Consider the following 8,190-nt stretch of genomic DNA (forward strand, 5'->3'; position numbering starts at 1 on the left):
GGGCGTTGAACGCCCAAAATGGGCACCAACCTGGCGCTGAATGCCCAGAGTTGTGTGCAAGGGCATTTTGCATGCCTAAATTGGTGCAGGGATGTAAATGCCTTGACACCTCAAGATCTGTGGACCTCACAGGATCACCTCAGGATCTATGGACCCCACAGGATCCCCACCTACCTCCAGTCACTCTCTTCTCTCTTCTCAATCATCCTCTATTCCCAATAAACACTCTTCCCTATTAACTCTTTACCACTCACATCCAAACACCCACTTTCCTTCAATATTCAACATCTCTTTCCCACCCAATCCCACCCATATGGCCGAATACACATCTCCCTCCATCTCCTCCATATCTTCTTCTTCCTCAACATTATTCAATCCCAGACTACCAAAATACATTTTATTAGAATCCTTATTTTCTACTCTGAACCATTAGCAACTAATCCTCCATTATTAAGGTTAGGAGCTCTGTCTATTTCTATGGATTAATTTTATTACTTTTTATATTTTAATTTATGCATGGATTTATAATTTAAGAATTTTTCTCACTCTTCATCTTATGAATTTGGGTGGAACGGAAGTATGACCCTTTTTCTAAATGCGTTCTTGTAAAACTTAGAAAAGCTCTTTACTTGAATAACAACTTGAAAACATATTCTCCTAAATTTTACTTATCTGGATTTAACGGGATACGTGACATATAATCCTTTTATTTTTGGGTAATTAGAGATTTTATGGCATATAAACTGGAATTTGATCATCACCTTCTAATTGGAATTAATTGACTAAGGAATTAGCAGCTAATGAATTTTAGAGGAGACTAGGAAGGTCTAAGGAATTAGGGTCTAGTCACATATAGTTTGCCATAAATTAAATCCTACATGATTACAATAGTTAGTAAGAAAAGTTAATCCGGAAAAATAGATAACTCTAAAACCTTAACTGTCTTCTCAATATTTTACTCCCAACTTATTCACCTGCCTGTCTTCAAACTCTTTTTTATTGTTTAATGCTTTTGAACTCTCAATTACTCTTTTCTGTTTGTCTAACTAAGCCTATCAAATACTATTGTTGCTTAATCCATCAATCCTCGTGGGATCGACCCTTACTCACGTAAGGTATTACTTGGTACGACCCGGTGCACTTGCCGGTAAGTTAATGGGTAACAAATACCGCACCAATAAGCGTATGAAGATGCTTTGCTCCTTCTGAATCTTTGCTTTTCTATTTCCTTCATCCAATCATTCATACTCCTTTCCATGGCAAGCTATATGTTGGGGGATCACCGTTGTCAATGGCTACCGTCTGTCCTCTCAGTGAAAATGGTCCAAATGCGCTGTCACCGCACGGCTAATCATCTGTCGGTTCTCACTCATGTTGGAATAGGATCCATTGATCCTTTTGCGTCTGTCACTACGCCTAACACTCGCGAGTTTGAAGCTCGTCACAGTCATCCCATCCCAGATCCTACTCGAAATACCATAGACAAGGTTTAGACTTTTCGGATCTCAAGAATGCTGCCAATTGATTCTAGCTTATACCATGAAGACTCTGATTTCAAGGAATTGAAGGCTCTGTTGTCAGGAGAGACAATCAAGCGCATGGACCAGGAATCCAAGAGATACGCATTCAAGCTTGTTTTCATGTAGAACGAAAGTGTTTGTCAGGCACGCGTTCATAGGTGAGAATGGTGATGAGTGTCACATAATCATCACATTCATCACGTTCTTGTGTGCGAATGAATATCTTAGAATAAGAATAAGCTTGAGTTGAATAGAAAAATAATAGTACTTTGCATTAATTCATGAGGAACAGCAGAGCTCCATACCTTAATCTATGGGGTGTAGAAACTCCACCGTTGAAAATATGATCAAGAGATCAAAAGTGATACAAAGATAGTCTCCAAAATGATCTCTAGGATTCTCTGAAATAAATCACTAAAAGTAGTTTTTATACTAAACTAGTCACTAAGGTTTACAGAAAATGAGTAACTAAGTGCAGATAGTGCAGAAATCCACTTCCAGGGCCCACTTGGTGTGTGCTTGGGCTGAGCATTGAAGCTTTCACATGTAGAGACTCTTCTTGGAGTTAAATGCCAATTTTGGTGCCAGTTTGGGCGTTTAACTCCAGCTTTTATGCTATTTCTGGCATTTAACGCTAGAATATGGTAGAAAGTGGGTGTTCAAATGCCAGTTTGTGTTATCAAAACTCAGAAAAAGTATAGACTATTATATATTTTTGGAAAGCTCAGGATGTCTACTTTCCAACGCAATTGAGAGCGCGCTAATTGGGTTTTTGTATCTCCAGAAAATTCATTTCGAGTGCAGGGAGGTCAGAATCCAACAGCATCTGCAGTCCTTTTTCAGCATCTGAATTAGATTTTTGCTCAGGTCCCTCAATTTCAGCCAGAAAATACCTGAAATCACAGAAAAATATACAAACTCATAGTAAAGTCCATAAATGTAAATTTTTCTTGAAAACTAATAAAAATATACTAGAAAGTAGCTAGATCCTACTAAAAACTACCTAAAAACAATGCCAAAAAGCGTATAAATTATCCGCTCATCACAACACCAAACTTAAATTTTTACTTGTCTCCAAGCAACTGAAAATAAAATAGGATAAAAAATAAGAGAATATACTATAAATTTCTAAATACCAATGAAACTTAGCTCCAATTAGATGAGCGGGACTAGTAGCTTTTTGCCTCTAAACAGTTTTGGCATCTCACTTTATCCTTTGAAGTTCAGAATGTTTGGCATCTATAGGAACTCAGAATCTAGATAGTGTTATTGATTCTCCTAGTTCAATATGTTGATTCTTGAACACAGCTACTTTATGAGTCTTGACCGTGGCCCTAAGCACTTTGTTTTCCAGTATTACCACCGGATACATAAATGCCACAGACACATAACTGGGTGAACCTTTTCAGATTGTGACTTAGCTTTGCTAGAGTCCCCAATTAGAGGTGTCCAGGGTTCTTAAGCACACTCTTTTTGCTTTGGATCACGACTTTAACCGCTCAGTCTCAAACTTTTCACTTGACACTTTCACGCCACAAGCACATGGTTAGGGACAACTTGGTTTAGCCGCTTAGGCCAAGATTTTATTCCTTTGGGCCCTCTTATCCATTAATGCTCAAAGCCTTGGATCCTTTTTACCCTTGCCTTTTATTTTAAAGGGTTACTGGCTTTTTCTGCTTGCTTTTTCTTTTTCTTTCTTTTTTTTCCTTTTATTTTCGCCATATTTTTTTTCGCAAGCCTTGTTTTTCACTGCTTTTTCTTGCTTCAAGAATCAATTTTATGATTTTCAGATTATCAATAACATTTCTCCTTTTTCATTATTCTTTCAAGAGCCAATAATTTTAACATTCATAAACTTCACTATAAAAAATATGCACTGTTCAAGCATTCATTCAGAAAGCAGAAAGTATTGTCACCACATCAAAATAATTAAACTAATTTCAAGATAGAATTTGAAATCATGCATTTCTAGTTCTTTTGTAATTAAAAACATTTTTCATTTAAGAGGGTGATGAATTCATAAGACATTCATAGCTTTAAGGCATAGACACTAGACACTAATGATCATGTAATAAAGACACAAACATAAATAAACATAAAGCATAAAGAACGAAAACAGAGAAAAAATTAAATAGACAAGGAGATTAAGGAACGGGTCCACCTTAGTGAGGGTGGCGTCTTCTTCCTCTTGAAGAACCAATGGTGCTCTTGAGCTCCTCTATGTCTCTTCCTTGCCTTTGTTGCTCCTCCCTCATAACTCTTTGATCTTCTCTAATCTCATGGAGAATGATGGAGTGCTTTTGGTGCTCCACCCTTAGTTGTCCCATGTTGGAACTTAATTCTCCTAGGGAGGTGTTAATTTGCTCCTAATAGTTTTGTGGAGGAAAGTACATCCCTTGAGGCATCTCAGGGATTTCATGTTGAGAAATGTCCTCATGCTCTTGTTGAGGTCCATGAGTGGGCTCTCTTGTTTGTTCCATCCTCTTTTTAGTAATGGGCTTGTCCTCCTCAATGAGGATGTCTCCCTCTATGACAATCCCAGCCGAATTGCAGAGGTGACAAATGAGGTGAGGGAAGGCTAACCTTGCCAAAGTGGAGGACTTGTCAGCCACCTTGTAGAGTTCTTGAGGTATAATCTCATGAACTTCCACTTCCTCCCCAATCATGATACTATGGATCATGATGGCCTGATCCACAGTTACTTCGGATTGGTTGCTAGTAGGAATGATAGAGCGTTGGATGAACTCCAACCATCCTCTAGCTACTGGCTTAAGGTCCGGTCTTCTCAATTGAACCGGTTTGCCTCTTGAGTCACTTTTCCATTGAGCTCCTTTCACACATATGTCCATGAGGACTTGGTCCAACTTTTTATCAAAGTTGACCCTTCTAGTGTAGGGGCGTGCATTTTCTTGCATCATTGGCAAGTTGAACGCCAACCTTACATTTTCCGGACTGAAATCTAAGTATTTCTCCCAAACCATTGTAAGCCAATTCTTTAGATTCGGGTTTATACTTTGATCATGGTTCCTAGTGATCCATGCATTTGCATATAACTCTTGAACCATTAAGATTCCGACTTGTTGAATAGGATTGGAGAGAACTTCCCATCCTCTTCTTCTAATCTCATGTCGGATCTCTGGATACTCACTCCTTTTGAGATTGAAAGGGACCTCAGGGATCACCTTCTTCTTGGCCACAACTTCATAGAAGTGGTCTTGATGGACCTTTGAGATAAATCTCTTCATCTTCCATGACTCGGAGGTGGAAGCTTTTGCCTTCCCTTTCCTCTTTTTAGAGGTTTCTCCGGCCTTAGGTGCCATAAATGGTTATGGAAAAACAAAAAGCAATGCTTTTACCACACCAAACTTAAAGTGTTTGCTCGTCCTCGAGCAAAGAAGAAAGAATGAAGGAGAAGAAGAAGAAAATGGAGGAGATGGAGGGTGAGGGTGAGTTCGGCCAAGGGGGTATAAGGTGTTTGTGATGTGTGAAATTGAAGGAGTGATGAGGGGTATATATAGGAGTGGGGGGAGGCTTGGTTCGTGTATTTGGGGTTGGGTTTGGGAGGGAAAAAGAGTTTTGAATTTGAAGGTAGGTGGTATTTTGGTGAAGGGTATTTGGGGAAGAGGGTAAGATTTGATAGGTGAAGGGTAATTGGAGAAGAGTGTTATGGAAAGGTGTGAAGAGGAGAAAAGAAGAGGTGGGGTAGGTGGGGATCCTGTGGGGTCCACAGATCCTGAGGGGTCGAGGACTTTAACATCCCTGCTCCATTTAGGCGTGCAAGACGCCCTTAGAGTGCAATTTGGCGTTAAACGCCAGATTGCTGCTTGTTTCTGGCGTTTAACGCCAGCTTTTCTCTCTTTCTTGGCGTTTAATGCCAACTTGGTGCCCTGTTCTGGCGTTAAACGCCAGTCTGGTGCCCATTTCTGGCATTAAACGCCCAGAATGGTGCCAGACTGGACGTTTAACGCCCATTCTGCTACTCTTACTGGCGTTTAAACGCCAGTAAGCTCTTCCTCCAGGGTGAGCTGTTTTTAATGCTATTTTTTATTCTGTTTTTGATTTTTCAGTTGTTTTTGTGACTTCACATGATCATCAACCTAAAGAAAACATAAAATAACAATGGAAAATAAATAGATATAATTAAATAACATTGGGTTGCCTCCCAATAAGCACTTCTTTAATGTCAATAGCTTGACAGTGAGCTCTCATGGAGCCTCACAGATAATCAGAGTAGGGTTGGAGCCTTTCAACACCAAACTTAGAGTTTGGTTGTGGCCTCTCAATACCAAACTTAGAGTTTGAATGTGGGGGTTTTGTTTGACTCTGTATTGAGAGAAGATTTTCATGCTTCCTCTCCATGGTTACAGAAGGAGAACCTTGAGTCTTGAATACAAGGTAGTCCTCATTCAACTTAAGGACCAACTCTCCTCTGTCAACATCAATCACAGCTTTTGCTGTGGCTAAGAAAGGTCTGCCAAGGATGATGGATTCATCCTCATCCTTCCCAGTGTCTAGGATTATGAAATCAGCAGGGGTGTAAAGGCCTTCAACCTTCACTAGCACGTCCTCTACTAGTCCATAAGCCTGTTTCATTGATTTGTCTGCCATCTCTAGTGAGATTCTTATAGCTTGTACCTCAAAGATTCCCAGTTTCTCCATTACAGAGAGTGGCATGAGGTTTATCTCTGACCCCAGGTCACATAGAGCCTTCTCAAAGGTCATGGTGCCTATGGTACAAGGTATGAAGAATTTTCCGAGATCCAGTTTCTTCTGAGGTAATGTCTGCCTCATTAATGCATTCAGTTCATTGGTGAACAAGGGGGTTCATCCTCCCAAGTCTCAGTACCAAATAACTTGGCATTCAGCTTCATGATTGCTCCTAGATATTTAGCAACTTGCTCTTCAGTGATGTCTTCATCCTCTTCAGAGGAAGAATATTCATTAGAGCTCATAAATGGCAGAAGAAAGTTCAATGGAATCTCTATGGTCTCTGTATGAGCCTCAGATTTCTTTAGTTCCTCAAAGGAAAACTCCTTTCTGTCCAGAGGACATCCCATGAGGCTTTTCTCACTGGGACTCACGTCCTCCTCACTCTCTCCAGGTTCGGCCATGTTGGTCATGGTTATGGCCTTGCACTCTCTCTTGGGGTTTTCTTCTGTATTGCTTGGGAGAGTACTGGGAGGAGTTTCAGTAATCTTCTAATTCAGCTGACCCACCTGTGCCTCCAAATTTCTAATGGAGGACCTTGTTTCATTCATGAAACTTAGTGTGGTCTTGGATAGATCAGAGACTATGGTTGCCAGGCCAGAATGGCTCTGTTCAGAGTTCTCTGTCTGTTGCTGAGAAAATGATGGAAAAGGCTTGCTATTGCTAAACCTATTTCTTCCACCATTATTATTGAAGCCTTGTTGAGGCTTCTGTTGGTCCTTCCATGATAAATTTGGATGATTTCTCCATGAAGGATTATAGGTGTTTCCATAGGATTCTCCCATGTAATTCACCTCTGCCATTGCAGGGTTCTCAGGATCATAAGCTTCTTCTTCAGAAGATGCTTCTTTAGTACTGTTGGATGCAGCTTGCAATCCATTTAGACTCTAAAAAATCATATTGACTTGCTAAGTCAATATTTTGTTCTGAGCCAATATGGCATTCAAAGTATCAATTTCAAGAACTCCCTTCTTCTGAGGCGTCCCATTGTTCACAGGACTCCTCTCAGAGGTGTACATGAACTGGTTATTTGCAACCATTTCAATGAGTTTCTGAGCTTCTGCAGGAGTTTTCAGATGAAGAGATCCTCCTGCAGAATGGTCCAATGACATTTTTGACAACTCAGACAGACCATCATAGAATATACATATGATGCTCCATTCTGGAAGCATGTCAGTAGGACACCTTTTGATCAATTTCTTATATCTTTTCCAAGCTTCATAGAGGGACTCGCCTTCCTTTTGTCTGAAGGTTTGGGTTTTCACTCTAAGCTTGCTCATCTTTTGAGGTGGAAAGAATTTGGCCAAAAAAGTACTGACCAGCTTTTCCCAAGAGTTTAAGCTTTCCTTAGGTTGTGAATCTAACCATGTTCTAGCTCTGTCTCTTACAGTAAAAGGGAAAAGCATAAGTATGTAGACCTCGGGATCAACTCCATTGGTCTTGACAGTGTCACAGATTTGCAAGAATTCAGCTAAAAACTGATGAGGATCTTCCAATGGAAGTCCATGAAACTTGCAATTCTGTTGCATTAGAGAAACTAATTAAGGATTAAGCTCAAAGTTGTTTGCTCCAATGGCAGGAATTGAGATGCTTCTTCCATAGAAATTGGAAGTTGGTGTAGTGAAATCACCAAGCACCTTCCTTGCATTGCTGTTGTTGGGTTCGGCCATAGCTGTTTTCTCTGTTTTGAAAATTTCAGTTAGTTCCTCTTCAGAGTATTGTGCTTTAGCTTCTCTTAGTTTCCTCTTAAGAGTCCTTTCAGGTTCAGGGTCAGCTTCAACAAGAATGCCTTTATCCTTGTTCCTGCTCATATGAAAGAGAAGAGAACAAAGAAAATATGGAATCCTCTATGTCACAGTATAGAGATTCCTTTATGTGAGTAGAAGAAGAGAAGAATAGAAGAATGAGAAGAGAAAAATTCGAACACAGAGAAGAAGAGGGGGTTCGAATTATGAGTAGAAGA

Source organism: Arachis ipaensis, chromosome B04 (genome assembly GCF_000816755.2).
Source record: "Arachis ipaensis cultivar K30076 chromosome B04, Araip1.1, whole genome shotgun sequence".
NCBI lineage: Eukaryota > Viridiplantae > Streptophyta > Magnoliopsida > Fabales > Fabaceae > Arachis > Arachis ipaensis.